Source organism: Columba livia, chromosome 12 (assembly GCF_036013475.1).
Source record: "Columba livia isolate bColLiv1 breed racing homer chromosome 12, bColLiv1.pat.W.v2, whole genome shotgun sequence".
Taxonomy (NCBI): domain Eukaryota; kingdom Metazoa; phylum Chordata; class Aves; order Columbiformes; family Columbidae; genus Columba; species Columba livia.
Genome location: NC_088613.1, coordinates 13,288,992 through 13,306,954, shown reverse-complemented (window position 1 = coordinate 13,306,954; position 17,963 = coordinate 13,288,992). Strand labels below are relative to the sequence as shown.

The following is a 17,963-nucleotide window of genomic DNA, read 5'->3' as shown; positions in this document are numbered from 1 at the left end:
TCTGTGCAATTAATTACTTGATTGTTGAGAAGAACAACAGAACTAGCAGCTGGCCAGACAGAAATTTTATGTCCAGTCTACTCAGGACTACAGGTCATCTTCCTTTTGTTCTGACCTCTAAAACCCTGTTGTAGAACATAGATGGTCAAAGCAGGAAACACTTAGAATACAGAAATCAAATGTGAGTGCTTCAAAATAAGGATATACAAAATTGATTGTCTTCTGGCCCATCATTAAACCATGGCTAAAATACTTGCCCAATTAAATAAGCATAATAGATGTGTAATAAAAGATATCAAGTACATAAAAGAAAGATGTCTGTGGTTATGACTTGAAACCATCAGTCTCTGCCGTGTTTTTTGGTATCAGGACTCCACCATGAGCATTGATCAACAGTACTAGTCTTGTGCTTGCCCTTTCTGTGTAGCTCAGATAAAGAATCTGAATCAAGAAATGTCACTGGAAGAGTGTCATGTGTGGCCAAAGGAATGGGTACATCTTGAAGAGAACAACCAAGAGAACCCAGGTATAAAAGAGATAAAACAAAGCTAGATATAGACATTTCTAATTCAGAAGCACTTTGTTCATGAAATTGCTGCATAGATGAGTGAGGGCATGTTGTGTTTGCTCAGGATTATGTGGCATCACAGATTTACACAGTTGCTGTGAGAATTACAAAATACACAAGCGTTTCTTCTGCTCCTGTTGTTTTGAAGTTTATTTTGAAGTACACAGAACTTTTTTCCTGACTGAAGTGTTCCTTGATAATAGCAAAATGAAAAATATTGTTTCTGGACTTTTTTTGTACATCTCATAATTTTGTGCATCTCATAACATTGTCTTGCTCATAAACAACTGTGACCTTTTTATTCTTTTGGAAATGTTCCTTGCTAATGAGAGGCATTTGTTGTTACCAGTCTTATCTCCTATGCAAACTAGATTATTCTGATGGGATTCTGTTCAGTTTATGCTTTTAAGGAATGAGCTTCTGGGAACAGACAAGAGAAATGAAACTGAGAATTAGCTGTTTTTTAGAGATACATTCAGGATAATGTTTCTTCTGCAAGACTCAATTAAAATATTATTTCTTTCCCCAGCCCCACCCTTGCTTTCTTCCTTTTGTTTCTTCATCACATTCTTCCTTTTAAAGTGGCAGTTATAATTATAGGGGTGTCTGTGAATATGGAAACTTGTACCAAACCAGAGTCCCAGAATCAGAGAGAATGCAGAAAATGTCACACTAAAGATTGTCTTGTGCTAATTTTATTGTATTTTCATTTTGTTTCTGATATTATTTTAGATATGTTGCTTGAAGGTTATAAAATCATTAAATCTTTAATCTAAAATGAGTATTAGCTAGGAGTAGAACAATAGGAAATTATTCTATCTCAGTAGAATTACATGAATACATGGACCGCTATTTAATTAGAAAGTATCAAAGATATGCTGCAATATATAAGGTTATACTTTTGGTGTTTAGGATAAGTAAAATGTGTACACTGTGTATGTCTTTTTAAATCTGCTCTTATGGGGTAATAATAACCTTTATCTAGATACAGATTATTACTCTCTGTTAGTCATATCTAAGCTTTTATTTTAATTTCTTCTTCCATTGTTTTTACCACTGCATTTAAATGTGGAGCTTTACTGTGATGTTCCATTTGTTTTTTAATTGGCTTTATTATCTGTTGTGTAGGACTTAATCAATTCTATTGGATGCTATCTGCAGGTGCCTACGGTAAGGGCATATTATATTGATTTTTCATTTTTCACATCAAACTAACTGCATACATAGAGTTGTTGCTGTGTTTGTTATTGACAACAGGGTTATCTACGGGCACTCCATCAAAATGCAACATATATCAGGACAATTACAAACTCCATAGTGTAGGTTTATTAGACAGCAAATGAGGAAGAATCCAAGAGGAAGGATTCTGATGGCATTGAGAGCTTGGGAAAAGCACCTGGCATCTGTATAAGAGTTCTCCAGCTGAAGGTGAATGTCTGCCAAGAAACTGTGGTGATGAGCGAGGTACAATGCTGCCTCCCTATTACGAGTATTCTTATGCAGGAGAGTATTTAATGTTGTCAAACTGCAGGTCAACATAGCCTTCATGTTGAAAATTTTATAAAATTTGTAAAAACAGTTACATTCCAAAGATAAGGGACTTTGGAGGTAGATAGAGAAAATGTATAGGCATACTAATTGTAATTTAAAATTCAATAGAGCATTTTCACCTCATACACAAAAAATTCTGGCAAGTCATCTTAACTCTGAGGAAAGGTGAAAGAGGTAAACCTGAAAAGGCAGATGCAATGTGTAGACAATCCTGATATAGAATGTAATCCTGTCATCATTCACTGTATCTCTATCCCCTAGAGCACTGTGTCATGGAATGTTTTACCTATATTTTTCCTTCAGAAATTATGGATTTAGGTGTCAGTTGGCCATCTGAACGGAGCTTTTGGGGGAGATGAGCTTTTGCCTACATTTTGAAAGTGCCCAGACTTGAAAACTACCCTTGTGTCTAAATTTAATATAACAAGTTTTAAATACCCTGTTTTAAATTGTGCGTTCTAGTTGCTCTTCCCCCAGACAGCAGTATTCTATTCAAAATGGGTAACTTTTCTCTTGTGGTAACTGTTTATCAAAGTTTACAAGGTAATCTTAGTAATCTCAGATTCTCTCTGTGGTCTTATCTCTGATGCTGCGGTCTACACAGAGTTAGTTATCATCAGTTTCAATACTTTTATTTTTTTTCCCTTCTATATAGTAGAGGTTGATAAAAATCTACAGCCCAATTTTGTACCCATTTTTTTCTATTGGTAAACACAAGGTGGATTGATTAGAGTCACACAACCATTTGGGAGTGTAGTTGTGTTCTGACTGAAGAAAAGGGCTGTAATCAAGCAAGCTGTCAGCGGACACTAAAGAAATGCTGCAAACAGTCCTGTATTTGTGTCAGATTTTCTTTCTAGGCTTAGCTCTGTTCTTTTAAAACGTGAATAGCTTCTTTTCTCTTGCTTTAAGTTCTTATCAAATGTGGAGAGGTTTGGAATGGTTTTAAAGCCAGGTTTTACATAAAATCACCTGTTTCAATTCACTACAATATGGAAGAAAACAATTTTGGTGTTACGTAAAGACTTGTTTGGCTTGATTAGGAGCCCAGCAAGGGTTTTTTCTTCTTTGACATATTTTGGACACCAGTGAATTTCCTTTAGAAGATAGTCACTGTTGCATATGAATCTATGAAAGTGACTTTCCTTTGTCTTTGAAAACACATCTGTACAGCCGGATACAGTCTGGCCCATATACAGAATCGCTGACATGCTGTAAGTAGGTTTTACCTTGCATCTTTTAGAGATGCACTATTTCTGCCCAGTCTCTTTGTAGGAGTGCTGAAAAAGAAATCTTTTCAGCTCCATTCAGTTAGAAAGATCAATGTTGGACAGATTTCCCTGTCATAGAGAAGCCACTAGTCTCTGCTTGCTGTGTGCCCTTGAATAGTGTTAAGTATTGGGTTGCATCAGTATAATGCATTACTCTTTCTGGTGAAAAAAGCAGTGCATTTCATCGCTTAAATGGAATTTGAATAACACTGTTGAAATCAATAGTAGTTTCTTATCCATATAAAGATAATTGATCTTTTTGAAGCTCTTTAAATACAATGAGTATTTGATTGGGTTTCCTTCCATTGTTAACATGTTAACATAGTAAATTAAATATTGCTTGTAAAAATGACTGTAACATTCAGTGGTTTTCACTTTTACAGCACTTCTTTGTGGTCTGTTTTGGCAGATTAGCTGTAAATGAAGACGAGAGCTGCTGATTTGAAATGGGCAATATAGAAAGCACATTTCTTTGCAGTGTACAGAAATCAGTCACTTCTGTGGTCACGGTCATCCTACAGTATGCACCTCACACTCCAACGTTATTATTTTTCTTATTTCCTAATGTTAGTCAGATTAGTCTCTCTGTGACCATCTGACCTGAAGCTTAAAGTCTGGGACTGGTGATGCAGAGTATCTTTTGTATTTAAAAAAATACACATATATACCTTAGTCCTACACTGACCCAGAAATGTACAGTTCGCTGCATAAGTATGTCAGAAACGTGAAGCAGAAGTAACCTTGGAGTTTGGTGAAAACACAGATTTTTCAGACTCGCTTTTTACTATGATGCTATGGTAAAGAAACAGCTGCCAGTAACATGTGATGGGTGTCGTGTGCTTCCCACTCACAACATTAGTTCCTGATAAGATCTGCTGAGGTATAGAACAAGGATCTGCCTCATAACATCAATTAGATGCAGCTTTTCTTATATATCCTTTTTCTTTTAGTACACATGGTGTTCTACAGATTTCTAACTGTTAAGGCTGTTAGGGAAAATCCTATATCTTCTTTTGTTTTAAGGTCCGAATTTTCATTTCATTTATATTTGTGTATATTGAACAACCAAGTTTGATGTTGTATATTAGCCAGAGCGGAGGGTAAAGATCTTTGAAATTTTCACAGTGGGTCTCCTCATATAAACAGCTGCCAATGTAGCAGTTTCCCTAAATAGTCCTGTTTATTTTTATTTATTGTGATCAGTTAACTATCACCTCAAACTTTTCAGGTTGTTTTTGCTCCCTATTTATCTCAATCAGTCAGTTGGTCGGTAAACAAAATGTACTGTGATCAGAAGTAGAAACCTATCGATCTGCACTGCAACTACTCTGTATTTTGGATCACTTTTTATGTTTGAAAAATTGCAGTCTTTAGACTAAGGAGGTGAAAATGCTGTTGAAAATTTTAAATATGTGTTACAGTGTGGAATGGAAGGGGAAAGCAAGTCTTTTCTATGCCATACATGCTGAAACCTTTATCCAAAGATTTTCTATTTTTATCTAGTGCTAATAAATTTTACATTACCTTTCATCCCACTGTAGGTGACAAAATTTATCACATATGCTCTGACGGAGCCTGTGGCTGATGAAGTGGTCTTGTTACTGAACTGATGATAGCTGATCACCGTTACCTTGCATGTGTTCTGTCAGGTAAGTGACACAATTACTAGCTGGCCTGTGGAAATACTGCCCTATTCCATTTCAGCACAAACATTTTGAACCAGCATAGCAGCAAATAATTTATGTGTAGAAGGCAGAACTTCAGAACTTCCTGCAAAATATATCTGCTTAAGTGCAGAAAGTGTTAGTGAACAAGTAGATATATATGTATTAAAAAAAAAAAAAAGCACTGAAATTTATTCTTTAGATACTTTTCAAGGTCACTGGATATGGTAGCCCAATGGAGATGAGGTGGGCACAACTCTGCTTCCAAGTCCAGCCATTAGCAAGGCTGGGTGTTTGTTTGCGGTAGGTGCATATAGAGTTCTCTGAGCAGGTGAACACAGACAGAAACATCCAGCACTCATGCAGACCCAAACAGGATCAAAAGACTCATCTTGTTTCCTTCTCTGGTTGATAAGGTTGAAAGTCTGTTACTAGGAATATGGATATTATATGTACACATGTATGTATACAATGTGCATCTCTTTGATGGCTGGCATTAATCAGGCTGGGCCATGGCCCCCCAGGGCCTCCAGCCCTGCTCCAGTTGCTCATACAAAGCCAACAGGTCACAAGGGAAAAATTCCTGTACAACTGAGCAAGCTAAAAGAGAATTTCAAACTGGCCAAGAGAAGTTAAACAAAGGTTGACAAGGCTGATACCAGAGACCTTACAAAGTCAGCACAAAGCCTGTGACCTGTAACTAGCAATGGCAATACTATACTAACTGGGCTGCAGCATTGCATGGTACAGTATGTACAGGCAAGGTAAGTTCAGCAATAGACTTTAAGATTGTAAAACAATACCTGTTCTGTTGGAAATGGAAAATTTTGCCGAGAAGCGTACCATTCAGCTTAGCTGTGGGTTAAACATATTCCAATATGTACTGAATTTGGCACCGTGATTTGACAACAGATTTCACTAAAAACATATGCCATGCAGTGTATTGCAAACTTGCTCAATAAGGTACTGTATTTGTAATAGCATGGTTTAGCAGTATGGATTATTTGGTCTTTAGAAGTAATCAAAAAACAGCCAGTTCTATTGCAGCTCTGGTTTTAAGCTTACATTGCAAATCCAGTGTGACCTACGCAAAACAGTTTGCTGGATGATCATAAGCTTTGTTATAAACAGGAAAAAGCAGTGGTTCTGAGGGTTTTTATAATGTTTATCAGTAGGAAAACAGAAGTGGCAATTGCTTTTAATTGCCCAGTAATTTTATTATTCAAAAGATGGAGTTTACAGGAAGCAGCTGCAGTTGTAACTGAACCAGCTCTTTTAATGTGTTCCTGTTTTTTTCCTGTATTACATTATCTAATGGCGATAAGCTGCCGGCTTCAATCAAATTTTCAAATACAGTAAGAGTTGAATTTATCGTGCCCTGGGATGAATACTCCAGTACTCTCACTGAAAGAGACCTTTGTGTATTTGAAGGTTCTGAATTGTCTATAGAAATCCCATTCCTTAAATTAAATCAATGTTCATTCTTTGTTCTCTCTGTACACAGGAATTTTAAGATTCATAACCTATTTCTGTTTGTTTTTTCTCCCTTTGTAGTTTTCTCACCTGTCTCTATTTTCTTATTCACTCTGTAAGAAAATGCAGCCGCACAATGAACATTCACACTGAATTAATCAACGATTTTCTGTAAATACAAACAAATGACAGCAAGATTGAAATTAAAAGTAAAAAGGGGAGGACTAGCTACTGCCACACCTATAGCGTCAATGTTTCTAATTATAAAAGACATTTTAAAAGGTACTATAGTTCCTGTACTGACCATTGTCAATAACACTGCTCTTCATGTGGCAAGGTCCACCCCCAGAGTTGTCTCTGAGATTTGCACTGAACCTAAAGCAAAAGAATGGTCTCCTTTAAGTATCAGGTCATGTTTGAAGGATTGCAAAAACCTATTTAGCTAATATGACTAATAGAATATGACTGACTCATCACAGATGAGCAAAATTATCAGTAGACCTCAAATTACCCTCAGCACTTCTGAGATTGTGTTGAATGTAACTTGGCCTGCTCACGAGTGAAGAAATAAGGTGCCAGTTAATGTGCATGTTCATAATTCTTTGCCAATATGACAGTTTTTGTTCAATGTTAGGCAAATGCCAACGCTCCCTCTGTGATCAGGGATGACTGTTTGTGAGAGAAACAGAATTTGATGGAGCTGTCTTGTTCATTGCAGACCAAGATAAGATTCTACTGTTCTTGCTACCATGTTTTTCAGGGACTTTTGGTAATAGTCCTGATTTACTGGCCTTGCCTTAGTGAATATCTTATTTGATACAATCTTAATTCACAATTGGAAATAGAGTGCAGAAAACCGCAATGTGGCCTGTTGCAGACCGAGCATATTCTAAATTTGCAACCTAAATATAAAAGATGAGAAAATTAATATTTTTATTTCCTTATCTTCAGATGGTTATGTGTTTATTTAAAAATAATTGTGTTTATGGTTTGTAGAGCTTAAAAGCTTGTGAGATAGTATCTTTATGGAATGTGAGGAAGGTAAGGGTTAGCATCATGTGCCATGTTCTTCAACCAACTTACCTACATTCCACATTAATATTGAATAAGACTCCAGAGAGATGCATCTGTGCTTTTTGTTAATCCAGACAGGCAGTTATAAAACACTGTTGTAATTAAATTTTTCTTTTCATTTGAATGGTGGAATTAAACAAATATTTTCCTTTGGAGAAAAGTAACAATTTGATGCTAATTGCTTCTATCTGTTTCTCAGCATTGTCAAATAACCTATTGTAAAAGCTATTTAATATTTCCAGGGGAATGCCATATATTGCATAACTTATTTCCTTTGCTGGTTATTTCATTTGATGGTTAAATAGTAATTGGAATGAAAGGAATAAAGAAGTGCTTGTGGGCTGGAAACCACTCAAGGGATTGAGAATCTAAAGCAGAACAATGATTTAACAATTTTTTCTTTTGTTAGGCATTTTCATATGTGAATTACATGTGAGTAAGAGAGATTATAGGGAGAAAAATGAAGGGAGAATGCCAAGCTCATTTAGCAAACTCCCTATGCCTAATAGACAGAAAATCTACAAGCTGTTTGTTCTTAGCCTCCTTAGATGTTGTAGAACTTTAAAAAAACTATTTGAGAAAGGAAATTATCCTATTAAAAATGAGAAAAAAGCATCGTATCAAGAGATATGTGGCTTCTAGTTACTGTGGAAGGGGCAATCAATAGAATAAGCAGGAAAGGAAAGAAACAGCATCCGCAGCAGAGATTTCCTGGAATGAAAAATGTGTTTGGATTGTTACTTTATTGAATTTTGTTACTGTAGGACGTATTAAAGGACGAATCAAGTCTCAAGCATTCATGCAAAATGTACAAGGTATTTACATGTGGAAAAATGTCTATAAACATATGTTCATTTCCAAATACCCAGCATCTGGAGAGCTTATGTGCTATGTAAAAGGCAGTAGAGCTGATTCCTTACAATTATCTATATATTTATGTAGTTTTTTAAAAGTTTGCGAAGATCTCATTTATCTTGTCCAAGCTGCTGGGTTTTGAGTCAAGGAAGGTGTGTTCAGAAGAGAAACTGGTTCTTTCCTGAAAACAGACAACCAGATTCAGATTGAAGAATTTTCCTGGAGCACATTGTATAATGGGCAAGGAGACAGAGAGTAAACTGAACTTAAGAATTGGGCAACCTAACTGGAAGATCTCTGAGAAACGGAACAGTTCCACCTCAAGGCTCTGGGCATCTTGGAACTTGTAGAGAGTTTCTGAGCCAGGAGGTACAGAACAGTCATCATTTTTTAATTTTTTTTTAAATGTGTAAAGTGACATTTTTCTCTAAATTTTTGTGACAACTTGAGTCCATTCTCCCTGCTGTATATGTGCTCTTTTGTGAAACCAGCTATGTTGGAGAAATGTAACCTACTGATTTTCCGGTTTATTGTAAAAAAACAAAACAAAACACATTTTTCACTTAAAAAAAATACAGATACTTAGAGGTTAATTATTTTACACAAAAAAATAAAAGGTACAGATAAAATTCAAAGGAAGATATAGTTTCAAAGTGGAAAAATGTAGATATTGCACTCCATAACATATTTGAACTGTCTTCTATCTTAATTTCACTGTTCTGAAAAAGAATAACCCTGACTCTTTTGTGTGGTGTGATTTTTCTATTAAGTGAATTCTGTCAAATTGACAAATGAGTTAAATTTTGCTGGGCCAATTTTGCATCTTTCTAACCAATGAAAGATGCAACTAGTTTTCTTTGTCCACTTTTACTCTTAGTATGGATTTCGGTGGTGCTTGACTGTAGCTCTGATTTCTGACTGCCTTGTGGATATTCCTGGAGACAGACACTTTTCTTGGGTGGTTGGTTCCTCAGACTAAGTTTTTTGAGCACTGTAGCTATTGCCAGGCCTGGGGTTTTTTTTTGTGCGTGTGTGTTTTTTTTCCTGTTTGGTTTGCTTTGGTTTGTTTGTTTTCCAAATTTCACCTTGTTCTCAGGACTAGGGCAACATGACAAGGTGATCATGAATACAGACTTAGCAACAAGAGCTCTTCAACACAGAGAACATGTCAGTTTGTGATGGAATGTGCTTTGAAAAATGTTCTTCATAAAGCCACTCTTGCTGCCTTTGTTAGCATTCTCTCAACAGACCCTACGTGTTTTTTAACCCAATCTTCTACATGGTCTGATATATGAAGAGGAGTCAAAAAGCTGTGTTTTATTAAGAAGTAAAGCGAAGTAATCCGTACCCATCCCCAACAGAAAAAAGAGAAAAAGCAGCTTGAATTGGCCTGTTTTATTGGAAGTGATTAGCTGAAGGAGCTGTAGACTGTACCACTCCCTGCTCTTGTAGCACCAGCTTCATTTCTGTACAGATTTATCTTAAGTTAGTATTAGATATAAAACCTACCTATGTATGGGAAGTAGCCAGCTCTGGTAATCCTCAGTGGCATTCTCACAAATCTGGCATAATCTTGCCAATGTGTCAATTTCTGTCCTAGCAAATGTATGTAACGATCCCTCTGCTGCTCATAATATTAAGTTAGAGTTTTGGAAATATAATAATATTCCCAAAACACTGGGCTCACAGTTTGACAAGCAAATACATGTCTGGTAGGCGGGGATTCCATTTTTCTTTTTCTTTGATACAGAAAGTTACTTTTAGCTTAAATGATGTTACTTATTTACTCCAAAAAACCTGATCACCAAATGTCTAAGTGGATCACTGAACAACATTTTTGCTTCAGGGAAATGGAAAGAGCCATACCTTAAACTAGGGCTTTACTGGCCTGCCTGCATATCTCCAAGTAATTCTTGACATTTTTTATGTGAGAACTAAAAAAAAATTAGATATGTTGGATCATTTCTTCTCTTTAATTAAAAATACACATGTTCAAATACTTTTAAGGATTTCAGTTAAGTATATCTAGACTTAAATTGAAATGTTGCTATTGTATTTTTCTTCTATATTGACGTTTTCATTAGATACAAGAAGTGTATACATTTCTAGTTATATCTTAGTGAGAGTATTTTCGAGATTTTTTTTTTTTTTTTTTTATCACTGCTTCTGTCACTTTAAAGCCTGTAAGTCTATCGGGTATGTAGAATTGTCTTTGACTTGTTTTTCTGTCTTTTAGTGTCCTAGTAATATAACTAAATACCCAGCAGATGTGCATTTGCACCTTAAGGTGAATAAGGATACAGAGCCGGAAAGGTAAGAGCAGGAACATAAGTATCTGTGCTTGGATTTCACTTGCTCATGCAGTGAACTCATGGAGCTTTCATTGCCTGTTTGTACTTTTCAGTCTCACAGTTGTTATTTCATTAATAAAGGTTTGTTTGGTTTTTTTTTTTCCTTCAAAGCCTTACCATGCTCTGTGGGGTGTGTTTTGTTGTTGTTTTTACAAATTATTATATAGACTGCTGTACTTCTTACAAATAAATACTGAAGTCTAAAAATATAGGTTAACAATTAAAGAATTAAAAGTGTGGTTTACAGTTTCCTTTCAGGTCCTTTTCCAAGTATGTCTGAAAGCTTTTTTGTACTACAGCCAAATTTGGAATAGCTCCATCTCCCATTAAAAGTAACAAGTAAGAAATCTGAAAATGGAAAAACTCTGAATAGATTGCAATAGGTCAAACTAGTTGTACCTGGAACCATTATGCAGATATCTGTGTGGCCACGATTTCCTTATCTCGTAGCAAACAAAGACATGGTTAGAACTTATTTCTGAAGCAGAAGGAAGGATGAGGAAAATATTTACAAAAGTTGGTGTATGAAGTTCTGTGTCCTTAGAAATTAATTTGTTTTTTTCTAGTATTTTTCAAAATAATTGCAATTGGTGTTTGGAACAGTAATTTCTCTTTGCCATAGATTCAGGGCATTCATGGTCTTTGATACAGCCTTAGCCATACCCTCACAACTGTTACCTTGCAAAAGGATCAGATCATCAAGTAGAAGCAGTAGGTACTGAGACCTCTATGGAAACTCTAAATGCAGTTTGGGGTTTCACTTTGTTCCCTTGGTGCAACAGCCCCATCATGCCCATGTTCAGAGCTGTGACAGGCCGGTTACTGATGTGGACTCATTTCACCCACAGAGCCCATGAATTGGAGAGTTCAGTTCAGCTGCCTTTGCATGGTAGTTTACATCTGCCAAAGCCACCATGGGACCTGAGCTAACACATGGTGAGTCAGAACCATCAAGAATTCTCGTAAAATTTCCATACTACTCTTGACCAATATGTTGGTAGAGACACAGTCATATTCTATAGTCTATATTCTGTAAAACTATTTATATTGGATGCATAATTCACTTTCTTTCCAAATAAACTCTGCAAACTGTATTTAAAAGCTGCCAACTTCTGTTTGGTAAGAGGGGAGTCCATGTGGGTCCATCCTTCTTTAGGAGAGGCTGAGTCTTTTATGTTTTACAAACTTTTCTAAAACTCTGGAAATTATTGAGTGTGGGTGAATTTCCAGAAGGGCTGTAGAAACAGTTTGGTTTGTGAAATAATTAGTTCATTTTTGATTCGGTATCTTATTTGCCTTGGTGGGATGGGACTGTATTCTTGTTTTGATATTTTACAACTAGTTCATTAAGAAATATTTAAAAACCTGTAAAGCTGGAAGACTCCCTACTCTAGAAATAAGTATTGTGCCCTAATGGAATTGAAGACCTTTCTATAACTGCCTACGAATGTGGTAGAAAAAGAATGATGGAAATATATTTAACCATTGTAACTACAGCATCTAAAAGTTGGATTATATTAAAACACCCTCCATTTTGCAACAAGGCTGTTGTAGTCACGCAGTTTAAATATTGTTTAATAGGCTTGTCTTTTCTACTCACATTTCTTGAGCTGTTCTATCTGTTCATTTAAGGATGGCATGAAAAGATATTGGGCTGCTATACCTGGAGGCAGGAGCAAGAACTGGGATTCAGAATTGACCAGGCAGGAAGCAAAACAGGAGGAGTCATCTTTGATGGAAGCAGAAATCAAGGTGAGCAGTCGTTCAGACTGGAGCTAAAGCAAAGGTACCACACTGAATACTGACTGGCCTCAGGGCCCCTCCATACTACAAAGGTTCCCCTGCAGGAGACCATCTGACTCACTCTCTGAACACAAGTCTATGGTGATCACTGCAGATCATTAAAGGTAATAATATAAATATATATGACCTGTCAGCATAAGGCAATGCGTGACAACTACAGGTGGAAATTTTTGCAACAGAAGGAGAAAGGTCTTTTAAAAAATAAATACTTCAGAAATTGTGTTACTTTGAAAGTAGAATACTTGTGTACTTCAAAAGTAGGATAATGTCACCATTGCACATTACTTTGAGTCCAATCCTGAAGAAGAGAAGACACAAAGTGTACAGGAGTTTGTGTCAGGAATCAGCACAGGTGAAAACAGAGACCTTGGGGCACCTTACTTCATTGTTTCTTTAAACATACTTGTGTGGTGATCATAAGAGTAGAGAACAGAAAATAGGAAGATCATCGTACCCACTTGATCTAAGGAGAAAGTAGACTAGCATACCCTTTCAAAAAGTAAGACATTCAAGTTTAAGGTGCTGGAAAATGTCCAGTAGCAGAATGGGATTCTCAGTCTGTTGCAACATGTGTAATTATCTGCACAGAGGGCGTATGTGGTGTAGGTACTAATATTAATAGAAGAGGTTCATTCCTTGGAGGAGAGAGTGGCTGAGGCAGAGCAGGTAGGAGACAAGCAGCTCTTTGCAGGGACATTGTGGATATGAAGATATTGCATTTGAAGAATTTGTGTTTCCAATATTAAAAAATCCTCACGTGTTGTCAATGAGTCAAATCTAAGTTGCTCCTGATATGAACCTCTCCGAGACAGAGATGACAGTTCCTTGTGATACATAACATTTCTGTGTCTGACTTCAGCTGGTGACTGCTGCTTTTGCAGGGTTTTCACAAGAACTGCAGTTGTGCGTCTTTCGCTTTACAAGGCTGGAAGAGAGATTCAGGTACAGATTCTGAAACAAGTGGTTAAACCAGCAATGTGAGACTGGGCTGCAGTTGAAGAAAGAATAGCTTTAACAGTTTTTCCAGGCATGTGCTGGAAACTGAATTTTGACTTTACAGCTGAGGTTGCTTTGAGATAAAAGTCTTTCAATCTTTTAAGAAACTTGGCCCACCAAAGTCTCACTGTGGAAGTCCTTCCCCTCCCCTACCAAGACAGATGTTTGAAGTAAAGGGTTTCAAATGGTTTTTGCAAAGTCTTATAAATGTTCCATATGTCACTTTCTCTAAAATTATAATCTATTATCTCACTCAAGTGGAATAATAATGCTTTGAAAAAACTAAATTTATCCCAGGTGCCCCAGCGGGTTGATTCTTCATTATGCGTTAATCGTTAATGGCATTTTTCCATGGAGCGTCTGCCTGGTTTAGTGAGCAGAGCTTCCAGAAATGATATTTTAATTTTAAGCGTGGACACTAACAGAAAATAAAGAGTGGGATTTTTTTTTAATCAATACTTTGTGTGTCTGTGTATAAACTGGCTGGGCATAGATATTATTTAAAGCAACAATAGAAAATATTTTGATTTATAGAACTTAATTAAAAGTATCAATTAAAATGTTAAAATAGGAAAAAAAAATACAGTCTTCAGTTATTTGAAGTATTGTATTCAGCACCATCCACACTGTAGATTTAAATGAACTTGGTTAAGGTGACTGTGTGTATGTCTTCACTTTGACCCAAGAATTTAAATTGGCAATTAGAGAATATTTTATAAATACATAAATGGATAATATTAAGTTATAATTGTTTTGAGAACATAAAAATAATTGAGGCTTACTACATTTAAGAGTCCTTTTGGGAACTGTCTGTAGGCTATAAATAAATTGTGACCTATTCAAGTTCTTTATGCACATCTGAGTTTGCCTTTGTCTGTGTCAGAACTCCATCTCATTTAAGAAGATTTGAGTGTGCAAGGTGGTAGGAAGTAGTCACTCAGTCTGTCCTGATCCCTGACCTGTATAGTTATGTGACCAAAATCGCAGCCGGTCAAGGCATAAACTTCATGAGTGTCTTGGCATGTCCTCTGCTTTCCTTGGGATAAAAGTTCATGCTACAAGAATAGTTTGTATCTGAATGTTCTTTCCATAGTGAAAAAGTACAATCCAAGGATGTATTAGCAAAAAATATACCTGATTTTCATTATTCTCTACTCTACTCATGTTAAACAATGACATTTTAGAAGATAGTTTTGCCAGGCGTATTAGAACTGTTTTTTAAATGATGTCTAAGCAGTTACCTAGTCAAGGAACAAAATGAACAGTGGATTCAGGATTGTAATTTCATTATTTTCTTCATTGCCTTCAGTCTAAATGAACAAAGCAAACAGTAAGTTTGAAATATGGATTGAAGACAAATGGAGGACAATGTGTTATAACCAGTTGTATTAATGGGAGACATCAAGTCAGTGGTTACTGTTGACAAGTAAGGCTCAGTTGCTGATTTGTCTTTTTTTTCACCTTTCAAAGTTGATTTCTTGAACAGATAAAGGTGAGGGCACCCACAGATGAACAGTAAAGTGGTAACACTGAATAGAGCTAAGACCTGATAGGGATTTGAGGAAGTGCAAATAAGCAGTTACGGGCAGTAGTGTTTCTGTCTCAGTTCTTTTGCAGAATAAATTATAATTGGAGGACAATAAAACAACTTGAAAATGAAAATGCATTTAAAAGTTTATAAAAATGTGATATATCTTTCTGTGTAATTTACTGTATATATATATATATATATATATATATATATATAAAACGGTGCTATTTTTAAGAAGTGACTCAAAGAGGCTCCTGATGAAAAGTGTATAAAGATGTTACTTGACAAAAATTAAAATTCAGTTCCCGATTGTGTCATTGAAGCATGTTGTATTTTCCAGTACATTTCCTTCACATCTTTCATGTTCAGTATCAACTTCTGCTGTGAACCTTGTTTATAATGTAGAACTTATAAGCAAGCTTTGCTGTTTAAATGACCCTAATAGTCAGGAAACTGATTATATAAAACATGTTAAAGAAGATGGGAAGAAAAAGCAGAATATCTTATGCCCTGTTTGTAAACTTCTATGTGTTCTTTTTAACAATAAACACATATGTGATTTGGATGTGATTCAACCTGTGATTAATGTCAGTATTTTCTTCATACATGGCCAATTTCCCTTGAAAGTCAGGAATGCAATGTAGTTTTCTCTAACAAATAGTTTTGTCTTGTAAAACCTTCTTTCACATAAATGCAATCCAAACTAGTGAATTAGAGACATATAAAAGAAAATGGGCTTTCAGTTTACAGGTGTTAGCAGTTCAGTTTTCACACTGTCTGAATAGAGTAAGAAAGTCTCTTCATTACAAGATAACAAATACCTTAAGATTTTCAAATACTTATTCTGCTGAAACCCAACACAAAATTCTGGAAAGGCATTCAGGACAGAAAGAGCACTTTTCTTTTTCCTATTTGTAACATAATTAAATGTCTGTGATTTTATCTTGTCGGGAAGACAGCGGCCAGTTTGCTGAGTTCTGAGTCTTTGTATTTGATACTCTAATTAATCATCGGTTGTGGCTTCTAACAGTCTGGTTGAAAAGAATTTGATGGATGTCTAGAGTGTGCACAAAAACCTGATTCTATTTACAGTACATGCCATTTTGTTATATTTGCCAGGAACTGGACAAAGAAGCAGCATAACCAAAGAGAATTGACTGCGGGAATATAGAAGTTATCAAGGTGGGCTGTTTGGGATAGATCACAGATCAATTGTATCTCAGCTAACGAAGCTACGTTTTAATTCAGATTTCCAAGAGTGGTTGAGGAAATTTCTAGGTTAGAACCTGGTTGTGAGGAGTACTCAGAGCAATCAGGCATCTGGATTCCTATCTTTGTAATCTTTTATAGAAAAAATGCTGGAAGATCTTGCAATTTGTACCTCAGCTTTGCTGTTCAGGTGAAAATGTTGAATATAATGTTAGAATTAATACAATAGGAGGCAGAATAATGGTAAAAATTATGCACGTGGCAGTGGTGGGGAGTCTGAAGGGAATTTTTCTCTCCAGTAGTCCAATTAGTTATTTTGGAAGGGAGAATCTTAAAAGTAGCATTATTTTATTGGTCAATTAACCTATTTGCTTGGCTGAAATTGTTTGATGTAATAGCAAAACTTTGTTGTCAAATCTTAGTTCAGAATTTAATACATTACAGGGCTTGAGAGCTTTAGGGAGAGTCCTGCATATAACGTGAAACTAGTGGTCTCTGATGGTTTGATAGTTTTCTATTATTTTCCAGTACATTTATTTATTTATCTGAATAAGTGAGCAATTTAAAAACATTGTAAGAAAGGCTTTTGTCCACCATTAAAACTACAAAGGTCTAGTAATAAGAAGGGCATGGTATGATTATGGTAGTGATTGCTTGGTCTCCAAGATTTCTTTTCAAGCAAAATTTGAGCTTGTGACATTTTCACGTTATAAATTAAGAAATACACTCTATAGATGCAAATAGAATAACAGCCTTGCTGAACTAGTCAGGTTTTTAAGGAACACTTAGATGTGTTCTCTTTTTAGTAGAAGGTGCTTATATGGAGGTAAAGTTTAGGATTTCTGGGATATCAAGCAGTTGTGTATACAGTTACTCTAAAATGTTACAGTTACTCTAAACTGCATATTTTTTGGTATTTCAACAATGGCTATTTCTCGTGAAATTTCTTGTCAAAATCTGAAGACGTCAGATGCTTGTATAAATAATCAAGCTAAGAGGAAAGCTAAAGAAGGAGACTTTCTTGTATCAAAGAAACCTTATTTTGCCAATGGTGTTTTTAGCCCAAATAATATGAAATGTGTTTTATTTTGTTTTCAATATTCTCCTTCTGTCTTTGCTGATTAAGTAATTTTATTTTCCAGACAACCTTGTGGACAGTAGTGTTTGAGTCTACATGAGTACTCCCTTGATTTCATGTTTAGAAAAAACTGATTCCTTTGTGGACATGATCTAAAATAGAATTAGTAGGTTGAAGTCTTGTTGAAACTTATTTTTCCATGAGGATTTTCAGGGAAGCTGCAATAACTCCAGAAGCAATAGTGTGGGGTTTTGTTTTGTTTTGTTTTGTTTGTTGGTGGCGCTGTAGTTGTTTTTTGTTTGTTTGTTTTATTTTTCTCCTCCATTTACCTATATAGTATCTTGATACAGTTGCTAATGATTATGTGTGCACCAAAGATAATTTCTTTTTCAGGTTTTACTTTGAGTGTGGTTGTTTTTGTTTGTTTTTTTTATGTTTATCTTGCCTTTTTAAAGAAACTAGATGATTATCCTTGGCTCATTTTCAAACCCATTGTGTTGCTTTTGCGTACCAATTAATAATTTCTGTTCTCTGATTTT

The 17,963-nt window shown here is 35.7% G+C and overlaps 1 long non-coding RNA gene across 1 annotated transcript in view; it reads left to right on the top strand.

The window, feature by feature from the left end:
• The first annotated feature begins 1,606 nt into the window (after positions 1-1,606).
• The window catches only part of LOC110357208 (uncharacterized), a 108,355-nt gene continuing 91,998 nt past the window's right edge, over positions 1,607-17,963 (top strand). Inside the window, exons 1-5 of the long non-coding RNA XR_010475691.1 lie at positions 1,607-1,738; positions 4,932-5,039; positions 10,693-10,769; positions 11,656-11,743; positions 12,440-12,559. This is a non-coding gene — a long non-coding RNA (uncharacterized LOC110357208). The remainder of the gene's footprint in view (positions 1,739-4,931; positions 5,040-10,692; positions 10,770-11,655; positions 11,744-12,439; positions 12,560-17,963) is intronic.